The following is a 15,016-nucleotide window of genomic DNA, read 5'->3' as shown; positions in this document are numbered from 1 at the left end:
CCCCTTTCTTCACATTTATGCACCCACAGACCTGCAACCCACATTACGATCTCTTTTTTTTCTTTTTTTCTTTTATCTCATTGTGACTTTACATGAATTTCAGATTTAATTTGGTTTCCCCTTATGTCATCCTTTTCGTGGTTTTTCTCACATGTTTGGGTGTATTTTTGCGAATTTTTCAGATGTTATTCTGCATTATTTACATATTTTATGCGTTTTTTCCACTACCATGGATCCTTGCTCCTTTGATATGCATCAGTGCAGAAAAGTTTTCTTATCTCTAGCCAGATCGTAGTCCCACATACTGTTCCTGTGTTGTTGCTTGGCTCATGGAACCTCCCAAATGGATTTACCATCAAATTACCCATCACTGGCTGTCATGCTTCCTTCTACAATCACCTCCTTTTACAATCACCTCCTCACGAACATAGAACTGCAAAACCATATAAATCAAGCTCAAATTCCTTCACAATATCTTATCTACATCTATAAATTTCTCCTGCTATGTAATCCTGAATTCCTGGATCCCATAACACACATTGAAACCCTTGCCATCCAGGAACTAGAGCAACATCCACAACACCACTTCAAAAAACTCTCCATCCTGATCACTTCCTACTCCTGCCCTGGACTACCACTGTCCACCATCTCTACAACCACCTCCAAACCTCCCCCACATCCCCTCAGAGCTGACATAGCTGACAAACCCCGCTTCAGTGACCTACTACATTTACCCTCCAAAACTCCCTCACATCACCACACAGAATCCAGAACCTAAACAGACCCAAAACACATTCATGAACCTTTCCTTCAAAAGCCCCAGCCCTGCAGAAGTATCAATCCTTCCCAGAGGCCTCACCTTTTGCCCCATTGCCAAATTCAATCATGCACGACTTGTTAAAGACCTTCTCTTCTTCTCCTAGTCACTACAGTGGAAACACTTTCTCGTCACCAATCCTACCAATCAGACTCAACCAAAGATCAATGTTGAACTCTGCCTGACTCAGTACACTCCTCCATCAAACTGTGATCCAACCCCACTGCCCCCAAATTACCCCCTGTTAACTTACTAGAATTTCTTAACCTCATATCTTGCCTCACCATCATTTCCCCCCTTCCCTCAATTTGGAAACTAATCTTACATTCCCAGAAAAACCTAAAAACTCATCCTGACCTTGTAACCCTACCTGACGACAAAGCCTCCACCACTATTGTTTTGAACTTCAAGGAGTACCTGGCAGAAGGACCCTGCCAGCTGTCAAATTCATCCACCTAAAAACCCTGCCACAGTGACCCCATTCCAGAAATCCAGCAGGATCTCCTGTCTCTCCTCTAATCATTATGCCCATCCCAGAACCTCTCCCTGGAGTCCACCTCTCTCCTCACCCCTACTGCTCCCCATACTCCTACCTTCTACATGCTTCCTAAGTCCATAAACCCAAACACCCAGGACATCCCATTGTGGCCAGTTACTGTGCCCCCACTCCCCTGCTCTTGTAGCCTGACATCTTCAGCCATTACCTCCTGTATAAAAGTTACCAACCATTCCAACAACTCTCCACAGTTTCTGTTCCTTTACCGTGTGGTGCCCTGCTCATCACTATTGATGCCACCTCCCGTTACACTAACATACCTAATGTCAATTGCCTTGCTACTACTGAACACTACCTCTCGCAACAGCCAACAGATTCCAAACCAACAACCTCCTTCCTAGTTGCCATGACCAACTATATCCTCACCCACAATTACTTCTCCTTGGATGGCATTATCTACAAACAAATCTGGGATACAGCTGTGGGCACCCACATGGCACCATTCTATGCCAACCTACTCATGGGCCATTTGGATGAATCCTTCCTAAACACCCAGAATCACAAACTCTTCACCTGGTTCACATTCATTGATGACATCTTCGTAATTTGGATCGAGGTTGAGGACACCCTATCCACATTCCTCCAGAACCTCAGCACCTTCTACTCCATTCACCTCATCTGGTCTTACTCTATCCAACAAGCCAACTTCCTCGATGTTGACCTCCACTTCAAAGATAGCTACATCAGTACTTCTGTCCGTAACAAACCTACCAACCACCAGCAGTACCTCCACTTCGACAGCTGCCACCCGTTCCAAACCAAGAAGTCACTTCCATACAGCCTAGCCACCCATGGCCATCACGTCTATAGTGATGAGTGGTTAGACCTTAATACCCTCCCATCCTTGTACAAAAACAGATCTCCCGTGCCTTACCTTTTCAGTCAGCCACCACCTTTCAAAGTCCCACCATTGACCACAGAGGAGCATTCCCCTTGTGACTCAGTACCACCCAGGACTGGAGCAACTGAACTGCATTTTCCACCAGGGTATTGATTACCTCTCTTCATGCCCTGAAATGAGAAATGTCCTACTCACTGTCCATCCCACCCCTCAGACAGTTGTATTCTGCTGCCCACTGAACCTACACAATATCCTCACTCATCCTTACACAACCCCTGCTCCCAACCCCTTACCTCATGGCTCATATACCTGTAATAGACCTAGATGCAAGACCTGTCCCATACATACTCCCACCACCACCACCTACTCCAGTCCAGTCACAAACAATACCTATCCCACCTGTGAAACCAGTCATATGATATATAAGCTAAGCCACAGTCACTGTGCTGCATTCTACGTGGGCATAACAATCAACACGCTCTCTGTCCACATGAATGGCCACCGCCAAACTGTGTCCAGGATAAAACTGGACCACCCTGTTGCTGAGCACGCTGCCCAACATGATGTTCTTCATTTCTGTGACTGGTTCTACATCTACATCTACATACATACTCCGCAATACACCATACGGTGCATGGCAGAGGATACTCGTACCACAACTAGCATCTTCTCTCCCTGTTCCACTCCCAATCAGAATGAGGGAAAATTGACTGCCTATATGCCTCTGTATGAGCCCTAATCTCTCTTATCTTATCCCTGGGGTCTTTCCGTAAAATGTAAGTTGGCGGCAGTAAAATTGTACTGCAGTCAGCCTCAAATGCTGGTTCTCTTATATTTCCTCAGTAGCAATTCACGAAATGAATGCCTCCTTTCCTCCAGAGACTCCCACCTGAGTTCCTAAAGCATTTCCGTAACACTCTCGTGATGATCAAACCTACCAGTAACAAATCTAGCAGCCCGCCTCTGAATTGCTTCTATGTCCTTCCTCAATCCGACCTGATAGGGATCCCAAACGCTTGAGCAGTACTCAAGAATAGGTCGTATTAGTGTTTTATAAGCGGTCTCCTTTACAGATGAACCACATCTTCCCAAAATTCTACCAATGAACCGAAGATGACTATCTGCTTTCCCCACAACTGCCATTACATGCTTGTCCCACTTCATATCGCTCTGCAATGTTACGCCCAAATATTTAATCGACGTGACTGTGTCAACCGCTACACTACTAATGGAGTATTCAAACATTACGGGATTCTTTTTCCTATTCATCTGCATTAATTTACATTAATCTATATTTAGAGTTAGCTGCCATTCTTTACACCAATCACAAATCGTGTCCAGGTCATCTTGTATCGTCCTGCAATCACTCAACAACAACACCTTCCCGTACACCACAGCATCATCAGCAAACAGCCGCACATTGCTATCCACCCTATCCTAAAGATCATTTATGTAGATAGAAAAACAACAGCGGACCTACCAGACTTCCCTGGGGCACTCCAGATGACACCCTCACCTCCGATGAACACTCACCATCGAGGAAAATGTACTGGGTTCTATTACTCAAGAAGTCTTTGAGACACTCACATACCTGGGAACCAATCCCATATGCTCATACCTTAGTTAGGAGTCTGCAGTGTGGTACCAAGTCAAATGCTTTCCGGAAGTCAAGGAATATGGCATCCATCTGATACCCTTCATCCATGGTTCACAAGATATCATGTGAAAAAAGGGCGAGCTGCTTTTAGCAGGACCAATGCTTTCTAAAGCCATGCTGATGCATGGACAGCAACTTCTCTGTCTCAAAGAAATTCATTATATTCGAACTGAGAATATGTTTGAGAATCCTGCAACAAACCGATGTTAAGGATATTGGTCTGTAATTTTGAGGCTCCGTCCTTCTACCCTTCTTATTTACAGGCGATCACCTGCGCTTTTTTCCAGTCTCTTGGGACTTTACGTTGGGCAAGAGATTTGCGATAAATGCAAGCTAAGTTAAGAGCCAATGCAGTAGAGTGCTCTCTGTAAAGCCGAATTGGAATCCCATTGGGACTTGGCGATTTATTTATTTTCAACCCATTCAGCTGCTTCACAACCTCAGGGATGTCTATCACTATGTCCTCCATATGGGAATCTGTACGAGACTCAAACGGTGGTATGTTTGTACACTCCTCCTGTGTGAAAGATTTCTGAAATGCTAAATTTAAAATTTCAGCTTTCATTTTGCTGTCTTCTGTTACCAGGTCAGATTGATCAGTGAGTGACTGGATGGAAGCAAGTGCCATCTGGATCCTTCCCACCAACACCAGCTTTTCTAAATTGCACAGGTGGGTACTCTCACTGCAGTATACCCTATGTTCCCATAACCCTCCTGGCTTCAACCTTCGTTTGTCATTGTTCTAACCCGTCCAGCCCATTTCCTGTTTTCTTTCTAGTACTACACAGTTCTCTATTCCACCAATGCTCTCCCATTCTTTTTATTTCTCTAGTTTTCTGCTACCCCCCTTTCTCCCTCTGCCCCCCCCCCCCCCCCCTCTGTCTAACCTCCCGACTGCACCTCGTCCCTTCATGCTCCTACTAGCAGCACTTTACTGTGTGCCATTCCTCCCTTGCTGTAATCCCCCTCCCCACCCCAGTGTCCTTATCCCCACCCAGTTGCCTCTCCCAGCATGTGCTGCTGCTCGCTGTCTGGCTTCAGCTATCAAAGACTGTGGTCATGTGAGTGTAGGTTGTGTTTGGGTGAGTGTGTATGTTGTCTATTTTTGACAAAGGCCTTGTTGGCTGAAAACTCATTTTCCAACACCCTTTTTGTTGTGTCTATCTGCGACTCAGCATCTCCGCTATATGGTGAGTAGCAACTATCCTTTTCACAATATTGTTACATTCCATCCTGCATTTAAATTGTTCGGTAATGAACTGATTAGTAAAATAACCGTTTATGTTCATGATGTTTAACTGCAAATTGAGATTGGTTTGAGCATGCCCCTCTTCAGTAATCACACGTTTCCCTCACATATCAACAGATACTCTTCCACTGTGGTTGCACTATGCACTTATGGTACAGCTGTCTGTATCATTGGTTTGAGCATGCCCCTCTTCAGTAATCACACGTTTCCCTCACATATCAACAGATACTCTTCCACTGTGGTTGCACTATGCACTTATGGTACAGCTGTCTGTATCATTGAAGCACATGGTCCTCCACAGAAGATTTGTTACATTGTCTATGTGTTATGCTCCCGTCATTGTCAATACACTTGGGAAAACACGAGTTTGTATACCAGATAGCAGTGAAGAGGTGCCTGGAGCAACTTTTAGTGATGTTTAAGTTAAGTACTACATACTGTCTTTGTCAGCGCACATGAAGTAATGCTGCTCACCAGGGACAGTTAACTTCCTTTTACCTACCACCTACTCTTGTATCTCTGTTTTGGTAGTAAAATTTTCTAACTGCCCAACACCTTCACAGTAATGATGATGTACAAAGTAGGGAAGTAACTTTACTTTACAAAAAATATAAAGCAGAGTTACAGCAAGTTAAAACATAATCATAGTAGCTACCACATAAATTATCAAATTTTTATGCAAATCCAATTAAAATGTTTATAAAACCCCTATTCCCTGCTGACCACCATGAAAGTTGGAACACCAACCAGTGGGTGGTAGGAACCAAGTTGTCTACTACTGATCTAGGCAATAGAGTAGTGAGACGTGAAACCAAAAAGTGTGATTAATGTTAATAGGAGGAAGCTAATATTTGAAAGGTGAATTTTTATTTACAGCATAATTCTAAAGAACAGAGCGTAATGAAACAGGAAATGAAAAGAAGTTGTTAGGTACTGAATCTGTTATCTACCGCCAACCCCCATGTCTGGCTGGAATGCTGTACCAGCCCGAGATGCTGGAGTTGGTGATTGTGAGTGCGTGACGTGTGATTGGTTGTGTGTGAATATGTATGAATGTCGTGTGTGTGTGTGTGTGTCTCTCTTTATTGACAAAGGCTTTGGCCGGAAGCTATAAGTGAGTCTCTTTTAATCGTGCCTATCTGCAACTTGATGTGCCTTCTTTATGATGAGTAGCAATCTACCTTTTCCTGGTCTGTTGACATATCTACCTGGAGTTTCCATAGTTTGAGATACTTTACTTAGTTTTTTTGATTATACATTCTTGTATGTACAGTTAAGACATCTATCGATGTTAATATTTGAAAAAAAATGTGTCAAAAGGTTTACCTACTGAAAAGACATTACTAATAAGAGGATGAAAATTTGTACCAATTCTGCTACAATTGACAAGAAGATGGTTTGTGTCAGTTTTGGTCTCTGTAATGATGTAAATATTGTGTCAATGATAATGTATTTATTTCAGACCAAAATGTAAATTAAAATACGAACTAAGCTAAATTACAAGAAAATTATAATTGACCAAACATATTGAGAAACTGTAAGTATAAAGTTTATTGGAAATTTGTACAGCAGCAGTAGGAAAAGATCTGTAAATTGTATAAACCACTGTCATTTGTGTAAGTAGATGAAATTGAGAAAGTCAGTGGTTTAGTTTAAAGTGAAATTAAGCTCAGCTTTCTGTATGAAAGTTCATCTTTCAGTGAGTGTGTGCCCTTTTCAAGCCAAAGTAAAGAACAGTGCAGTAAAAATTTAGAAGATCTTCTACAGTCAATTTAATAAGGACCAAGGTGTGACATGAAAAAGTCACTCGGGCGTGAGGAAAGTGAAGTGTTCATTTAAATACATTATGGTCTGTTGAGTGTCATTCACTAAAGTCATTTTTTTGTAAATAAATGAAGCATGCAGTTTGGTGTTGAACTGAGGAAATAATGAAGTAATATTGTATATGGAGAAATGATGTATTAATAAACTGATGAGAAATGATGCATACAAATTAATGAAGTAATGTGAAACATAAGTGAAGCAATGATGCTTAGGGACCCTGTCTCTATTGCAGCTTCTTTTATGAAAGTCTTCTTCAACAAAAGCTTTGTAAGTAAAGAAATAAGTGAAATAGCAGGCATTGATAATTGAGAAAGTGTGCTGATCTACATGAAAGTGTTGGTCTTTTGTAAAGACACATCTAACAGTAAGTAATATGAGGCAGCTTTATGATATGAAACATCCTGGCAGCTGTGAGTACCGGGCGTGAGTCGTGCTTCGGTAGCTCAGTTGGTAGAGCACTTGCCCGCGAAAGGCAAAGGTCCCGAGTTAAGTCTCGGTCGGGCACACAGTTTTAATCTGCCAGGAAGTTTCATATCAGCGCACACTCCGCTGCAGAGTGAAAATCTCATTCTGGAAACATCCCCCAGGCTGTGGCTAAGCCATGTCTCCGCAATATCCTTTCTTTCAGGAGTGCTAGTTCTGCATGTCTCGCAGGAGAGCTTCTGTAAAGTTTGGAAGGTAGGAGACGAGGTACTGGCAGAAGTAAAGCTGTGAGTACCGGGCATGAGTCGTGCTTCGGTAGCTCAGTTGGTAGAGCACTTGCCCGCGAAAGGCAAAGGTCCCGAGTTCGAGTCTCGGTCGGGCACACAGTTTTAATCTGCCAGGAAGTTTCATATCAGCGCACACTCCGCTGCAGAGTGAAAATCTCATTCTGGAAACATCCCCCAGGCTGTGGCTAAGCCATGTCTCCGCAATATCCTTTCTTTCAGGAGTGCTAGTTCTGCATGTCTCGCAGGAGAGCTTCTGTAAAGTTTGGAAGGTGGGAGATGAGGTACTGGCAGAAGTAAAGCTGTGAGTACCAGGCGTGAGTCGTGCTTCGGTAGCTCAGTTGGTAGAGCACTTGCCCGCGAAACGCAAAGGTCCCGAGTTCGAGTCTCGGTCGGGCACACAGTTTTAATCTGCCAGGAAGTTTCATATCAGCGCACACTCCGCTGCAGAGTGAAAATCTCATTCTGGAAACATCCCCCAGGCTGTGGCTAAGCCATGTCTCCGCAATATCCTTTCTTTCAGGAGTGCTAGTTCTGCATGTCTCGCAGGAGAGCTTCTGTAAAGTTTGGAAGGTAGGAGACGAGGTACTGGCAGAAGTAAAGCTGTGAGTACCGGGCATGAGTCGTGCTCGGTAGCTCAGTTGGTAGAGCACTTGCCCGCGAAAGGCAAAGGTCCCGAGTTCGAGTCTCGGTCGGGCACACAGTTTTAATCTGCCAGGAAGTTTCATATCAGCGCACACTCCGCTGCAGAGTGAAAATCTCATTCTGGAAACATCCCCCAGGCTGTGGCTAAGCCATGTCTCCGCAATATCCTTTCTTTCAGGAGTGCTAGTTCTGCATGTCTCGCAGGAGAGCTTCTGTAAAGTTTGGAAGGTAGGAGACGAGGTACTGGCAGAATTAAAGCTGTGAGTACCGGGCGTGAGTCGTGCTTCGGTAGCTCAGTTGGTAGAGCACTTGCCCGTGAAAGGCAAAGGTCCCGAGTTCGAGTCTCGGTCGAGCACACAGTTTTAATCTGCCAGGAAGTTTCATATCAGCGCACACTCCGCTGCAGAGTGAAAATCTCATTCTGGAAACATCCCCCAGGCTGTGGCTAAGCCATGTCTCCGCAATATCCTTTCTTTCAGGAGTGCTAGTTCTGCATGTCTCGCAGGAGAGCTTCTGTAAAGTTTGGAAGGTAGGAGACGAGGTACTGGCAGAAGTAAAGCTGTGAGTACCGGGCGTGAGTTGTGCTTCGGTAGCTCAGTTGGTAGAGCACTTGCCCGCGAAACGCAAAGGTCCCGAGTTCGAGTCTCGGTTGGGCACACAGTTTTAATCTGCCAGGAAGTTTCATATCAGCGCACACTCCGCTGCAGAGTGAAAATCTCATTCTGGAAACATCCCCCAGGCTGTGGCTAAGCCATGTCTCCGCAATATCCTTTCTTTCAGGAGTGCTAGTTCTGCATGTCTCGCAGGAGAGCTTCTGTAAAGTTTGGAAGGTAGGAGACGAGGTACTAGCAGAAGTAAAGCTGTGAGTACCGGGCGTGAGTCGTGCTTCGGTAGCTCAGTTGGTAGAGCACTTGCCCGCGAAAGGCAAAGGTCCCGAGTTCGAGTCTCGGTCGGGCACACAGTTTTAATCTGCCAGGAAGTTTCATATCAGCGCACACTCCGCTGCAGAGTGAAAATCTCATTCTGGAAACATCCCCCAGGCTGTGGCTAAGCCATGTCTCCGCAATATCCTTTCTTTCAGGAGTGCTAGTTCTGCATGTCTCGCAGGAGAGATTCTGTAAAGTTTGGAAGGTAGGAGACGAGGTACTGGCAGAAGTAAAGCTGTGAGTACCGGGCGTGAGTCGTGCTTCGGTAGCTCAGTTGGTAGAGCACTTGGCCACGAAAGGCAAAGGTCCCGAGTTCGAGTCTCGGTCGGGCACACAGTTTTAATCTGCCAGGAAGTTTCATATCAGCGCACACTCCGCTGCAGAGTGAAAATCTCATTCTGGAAGCTTTATGATAACCTGCTTAAAAGTGTGGCACATTAGTCAGTAACAGTTTGACACTGCCCATAAAAAAGATGATGATAATGAAAATCTCTTGTGTACCATATACACACACACACACACACACACACACACACACACACACTGCTGCTAAGTTCATTCCTATAACACTGTAATGTTCATCTCATTAAAAAATTGCTGAAAATTTCATTAACTTAATGTGGATTTTCAAGAACGTTAATTGGTCATATTTAAGAAGTGAGAAATTGAGTCAGTAAATCAGTTTTGAGTCTCTTTTGATTTCCAAACACATATCTTTGCAAATTTTCTGTACTCAGAGTTATATGTATGTGTTATAATTAATAACAAATGTCTAAGTAATGAGAAAATATAAGCACTGCTAGTATAGTAAAGTAGCAAATTTATTTGTCTTTTCATGTTGGTAAATGGCGAGCACCATATTACCTACGGACCTAATGAAAATGTAAAGGATGACTTACACAAAGGACCTGCTGCAGGCAGTGAGACTGTTTTTTGTGAAAATGGGGCCAGCAGTGAGTAAACAAATTGTTAACAGAGGAAAATATGCAAAATAACACAAATTATCTGTGGATCATGAAGCAACATGATAAAAATGTATTGTAAAATATTGGAATTTCATATATTTCTATGCTGTTTAGAAAGTTTGTAAAGTGTCTGTAACAATGTGGCAATGGAATGTTGTTAGGTAACAGTGAATTAAGATACCTAACTTCAAAATTATAACATGTTGCAATGTTACGCCTGCAAGGTCAACAATACATCCTAAATAGTGTCAAGGGCTGCTTGCTCACCACACAACCACTTCTCCCAAAAAAAAAAAAAAACACCTGATTTCCTGGTGTTCCACTATGTGGCCCAAATGCCGCAGCCAGAGGTTGTGAAAATCTACTTGCTTCCATAATTAACATGACTGCAAATAGATCCCAAGATATACTTCCACTGGACGGTATTTAGGCCAATGAATGGCCATCCATCCGGCAATTCATTCTGAGGCAGAATTTCAGTTTGAACATCCAGCTCCACACTGCTGCCACCATCTCCACCACTGAACAGCTGTACCACTATGGACTACTCCCTGGGTCACAGTGCTGCTGCCAAAAGACCTGTCTGTTTGGTTGTGGATGTTGTAAGATTTTGCTTAAATTATTTTTGTATCACATTTACTGCAGACTATTCCAAGGGAACTTCAGTTCCATGCTTAGTTGGCAGAACTTAAACCTTTTGTTGAACTTTAACTCTGTGCATAGACAGAAGAACTTAAATTGTTTGTTGGATTGTAATAGCATTCTAGGACAGAACAGTTTCAACTCTTAGCTGAACTTCACTTCAAGTGGTCTCAGCCAGATGATGGAATTTCAGATGTGTGTCAAACTTGTTTTCTAAACTGCAGCCTTCAACCTGTGACTTTCAGTTAGTAAACATTGAATTATTATTCATTATAGTACATGAACAATGTTTCTGATTTTTGTAAATAAACCTTCTGAAGAGTCTGTGACATTCTTTGTGCCACTTACGGCAGATTCTTCAGTGACAACAAGGATTATTAAAAGGCTCACGTATGCACCAACAGCAATGTTTACTGAACTGTGTGCGCTCTCAAACTGTGCCAAGTTTATCTTTGTTTTTGAGACTGTATGATGGATTTTACTGCAGGTTATACTGATGCTCCAACATATGCATCAAGCTCTGCATACCACAAGAGAATCGCCACAGTTTCAGCCTCAACACCAGAGGTATCCAATTCTCTCTGCAGTACTGACACTGTGTGGTCATGATGTTCTGCACAGCAGCCCATATTTGAGCCATTTGACCCTGAGACTGAATAGTGTGCCAACTGTGTCACAAGTATGGAACAGCACTTCCTGGTCCACAGCATCTCTGATAATTAGCAGCAATGTGCTTTTCTGTTGGCTTGCACAGAACGAGAGATATATCATCTCATACAACAACTTAACCCGAGACAGAGTCCATGCCCTCCCATATGATACAGTCAAATCCAATTTCTGTGAATACTTTGATTCTCAAGTTCATAAAGCTGCAACTAGACTTAGTTCTTTAGCTGTCGTAAGCCAGCAGATGATCATACAGAGGATGGATTGCATTGTTACAAGGATTATCCATGGACTGTATATTTGTGTGGAATAACCAGGACAACAACAGTCATATGCAGCTTCATCAGTGAGAGACATGATATTAGTGCATGCTCTGGATGACACTCCCCAGATGGACTTGTTCAGATTGAAAGACACTCTGTTAGAATCAGTTTTCCCATCATTAGTGCTTTTGAATAGTCATTGCATTCAGCAGGAACTCTGCAAGACCTTCCCAAATTTTCTCGACTAGGGCAACCTTCACACCTCACCACCAATCAGAACAGATTGATAGATGGCAAGAAAAGACTAGGCACCAATGCAACAACTACAACAGCTCTGATTGTGTAGCAAGAGTTTTATATGACACCCCCTTCAGCAATATCATTATCACAGGGCAAAATTTAGAACATGTGGGAAGTCAGGACATCGGGCAGAAGTATGTCAATCACTGCAACAAATGTCAGTGGACTACATCAGTGTGAATCCACTGGAAGAAGAAACAGTGACCAGAGATGAACCTAATCCTGACATAGCATACATTGAATCTGTCCTCCCAGCTACCACAAAAATATTTCCTAATTATCTACATGAGGACTTACAGTAATAGCTTCATGCATTTTTCGGGGCAGTTCACCGCAAAGGTTTAGTGTGGCCCCCATGCTGTCATGATCTAAATTGTTGTAAACTCCAGAAGCAGTAAACCTATTGGGATTAGATGCCTACAACACATTGGGACTAGAGGTGCACAACACTACACTCACTGCCCACTCCTTCAGCATTTCCAAATTCCTTGACAAATTGTTTGCAAATTGCAATTCAGTTTTTATCAACCAATATCACATATCAAAGAGTTTGAAGCACATATAGCTCAACTCCTGTCTGTCACCCCAAAATTTTTCAAAGCACAGAATGTGACTTTTACCTTATGAGACAAGCTAAAAATTGAATTAAAACAACTACAGGATGAGGGAATCCTTACCCATATCTCAAACATTCAATGGGCCACACACATGGTCATAGTAGAAAACCTGAATAGCCCCGTACACATATGTGGTGATTTCAAACACACATAATACAGTCCCAGTCCATGGTGGACTCATACAAAGATGTACGATATCTTGACCCCTTTAGCAGGTGGATCAATTTTTGCTAAAATTGACCTCAAAGGCGTGTACCTTCAGCTTCCCCTAGATGCTGAATCCCAGCAGAAACTAGTAATCGGTACTCAGTTTGGACTTTATCAATACAACTGCATACCATTACAAGTGGCTAGTGCCCCAGCCATCTTCCAAAGATATCTGGAAAATCTCACTCATGAAATGCCATACACAGCAAATTATCTAGACAACATCACTGCTCTGGGCAAAAATGCTCAGGACCTAACAAACACCTTAGTGACATTGTTTCCAGTATTCTAGAAAGCAAATCTTAAGAGCAATAAGGAAAAGTGTAGCATGTTTGTAAGGCAGGTTGAATACTTGGGGTGTTTTCTCAATGCTACAGGCATTGTCCACACCAAAAGATACTGGCCAACACAAGTCACCACTAGGAAAATTGAACTGTTAATGGAAATTCATGCCAGAGGCAGCAGAAATTGCAGCAGCTATCAACCAGTCCCCCCCCCCCCCCCCCCCCCTCCTCCCCCCAGACTAGCCCACACTTACAGAACTGATGCTGACTGAAGTGGTGTCATTCCATCCAATTCCCTACCCACCCACTGTCAAGGGTCCAAACGTACATTTTCAGAAATGTTGTCCTCAAATTAACACCTAAGTTTCATACTAGCACATTTCTCTTGGCCAGGAATGCCCTTTCTCCTAATGCTAGTCTGCTTTTTGTGTCCTTCGTACTCCATCCATCATGGTATATTTTTCTGCCTAGGTATCAGTATTCTTTAACTTCATCTACTTCCTGATCCCAAATTTTTATGTTTCATTTCTCACTGTCTTCATTTCTGCTATTTACCACTACTTTTGTCTTCCTTCAATTTACTCTCAATCCATATTCCGCACTCATTAGAGTATTTATCCCATCTGACAGATCCTGTAATTCTTCTTCGTTCTCACTATGGATAACAATATCCCTTCACCTTGAATGTTAATCTCACACTGGAAACATCCTTTTATTTTCCTCATTGCTTCTTCGGTGTATAAATTGAATAGTAGATGTGACAGACTACATCCCTGCTGTACACCCTCATTAACCCGAGCACTCCTGTCTTGGCCCTCCATTTTTATTGTTCCCTCTTGGTTCTTGTACATTTTGTATATTACCCATCTTTCCTTATAGTTTACCTCTACTTTTCTCATTATTTCAAACAACTTGCACCATTTTACACTGTCAAAAACTTTTCCCAGGTTGACAAATCCAATGAATGTGTTTTGATTTTTCTTCAGTCTTGCTTCCATTATCATCTGCAACATCAGAACTATCTCCATCGTGTCTTACCTCTCCTAAAGCAAAACTGATCATCATCTAACAGATCCTCAATTTTCTGTTCCATTGTTCTGTATATTATTCTTGTCAGCAACTTTGATGCATGAGCTGTTAAGACTGATTGAGCTAATGGACAACAAAAGGAGATATTGTTACCAGTCATTCAAAAGCAGACATCTCAACTGTTCAAGCACATATTTTGAATGATTTGAAACTAATTAACTTAAGAAATAACTGATATTAAAAGTTTGAAGCCCCACAATTGCCTACTTTGTTTTCATGCCTACAAGATTCTGAACTTCAACAACATGTTTTTATTGCTCTGTTTTTGCTGAATCAGGCAACATCTCTCACTAATTAGTCTCTAATGATGTAAATAAAATAGAAAGAAACTTCCACATGGGAAAAATATATTAAAAACAAAGATTCCAAGACTTACCAAGCGGGAAAGCGCCGGTAGACAGGCACAATAAAATAACACACAAACACACACACAAAACTTCGAGCTTTCGCAACCGGCAGTTGCTTCATCAGGAAAGAGGGAAGGAGAAAGAAAGATGAAAGGATGTGGGTTTTAATGGAGAGGGTAAGGAGTCATTCCAATCCCGGGAGCGAAAAGACTTACCTTAGAGGGAAAAAAGGTTAGGTCTGTACTCGCACACACACACACAAATCCATCCATACATATACAGACACAACTAGGGTAAAGATAGATGACATCTACTGGAAAATTAAAAGGGCAATGAATGGAAATCTGAAAGGTGAAAGTAATATATAGAAGGTCTATCTCTTTAAACAAATTTGAGGACAATATCATAGAAAAA

At 42.6% G+C, this 15,016-nt stretch overlaps 2 non-coding genes across 2 annotated transcripts; both read left to right on the top strand.

Annotated features, from left to right (window-relative positions):
- Positions 1-8,277: 8,277 nt before the first annotated feature.
- On the top strand, positions 8,278-8,351 carry Trnas-cga (transfer RNA serine (anticodon CGA)). The gene has a single exon. It is a non-coding gene; the product is annotated as a tRNA-Ser (tRNA).
- A 226-nt stretch (positions 8,352-8,577) lies between these two features.
- Trnas-uga (transfer RNA serine (anticodon UGA)) lies at positions 8,578-8,652 on the top strand. Its single transcript has one exon. It is a non-coding gene; the product is annotated as a tRNA-Ser (tRNA).
- The last annotated feature ends 6,364 nt before the right edge of the window (positions 8,653-15,016 follow it).

This window comes from Schistocerca gregaria, chromosome 6 (genome assembly GCF_023897955.1).
Source record: "Schistocerca gregaria isolate iqSchGreg1 chromosome 6, iqSchGreg1.2, whole genome shotgun sequence".
NCBI classification, from domain to species: domain Eukaryota; kingdom Metazoa; phylum Arthropoda; class Insecta; order Orthoptera; family Acrididae; genus Schistocerca; species Schistocerca gregaria.
The sequence above is the reverse complement of the archived record's forward strand: the minus strand, read 5'-3'. Positions and strand labels throughout refer to the sequence as shown.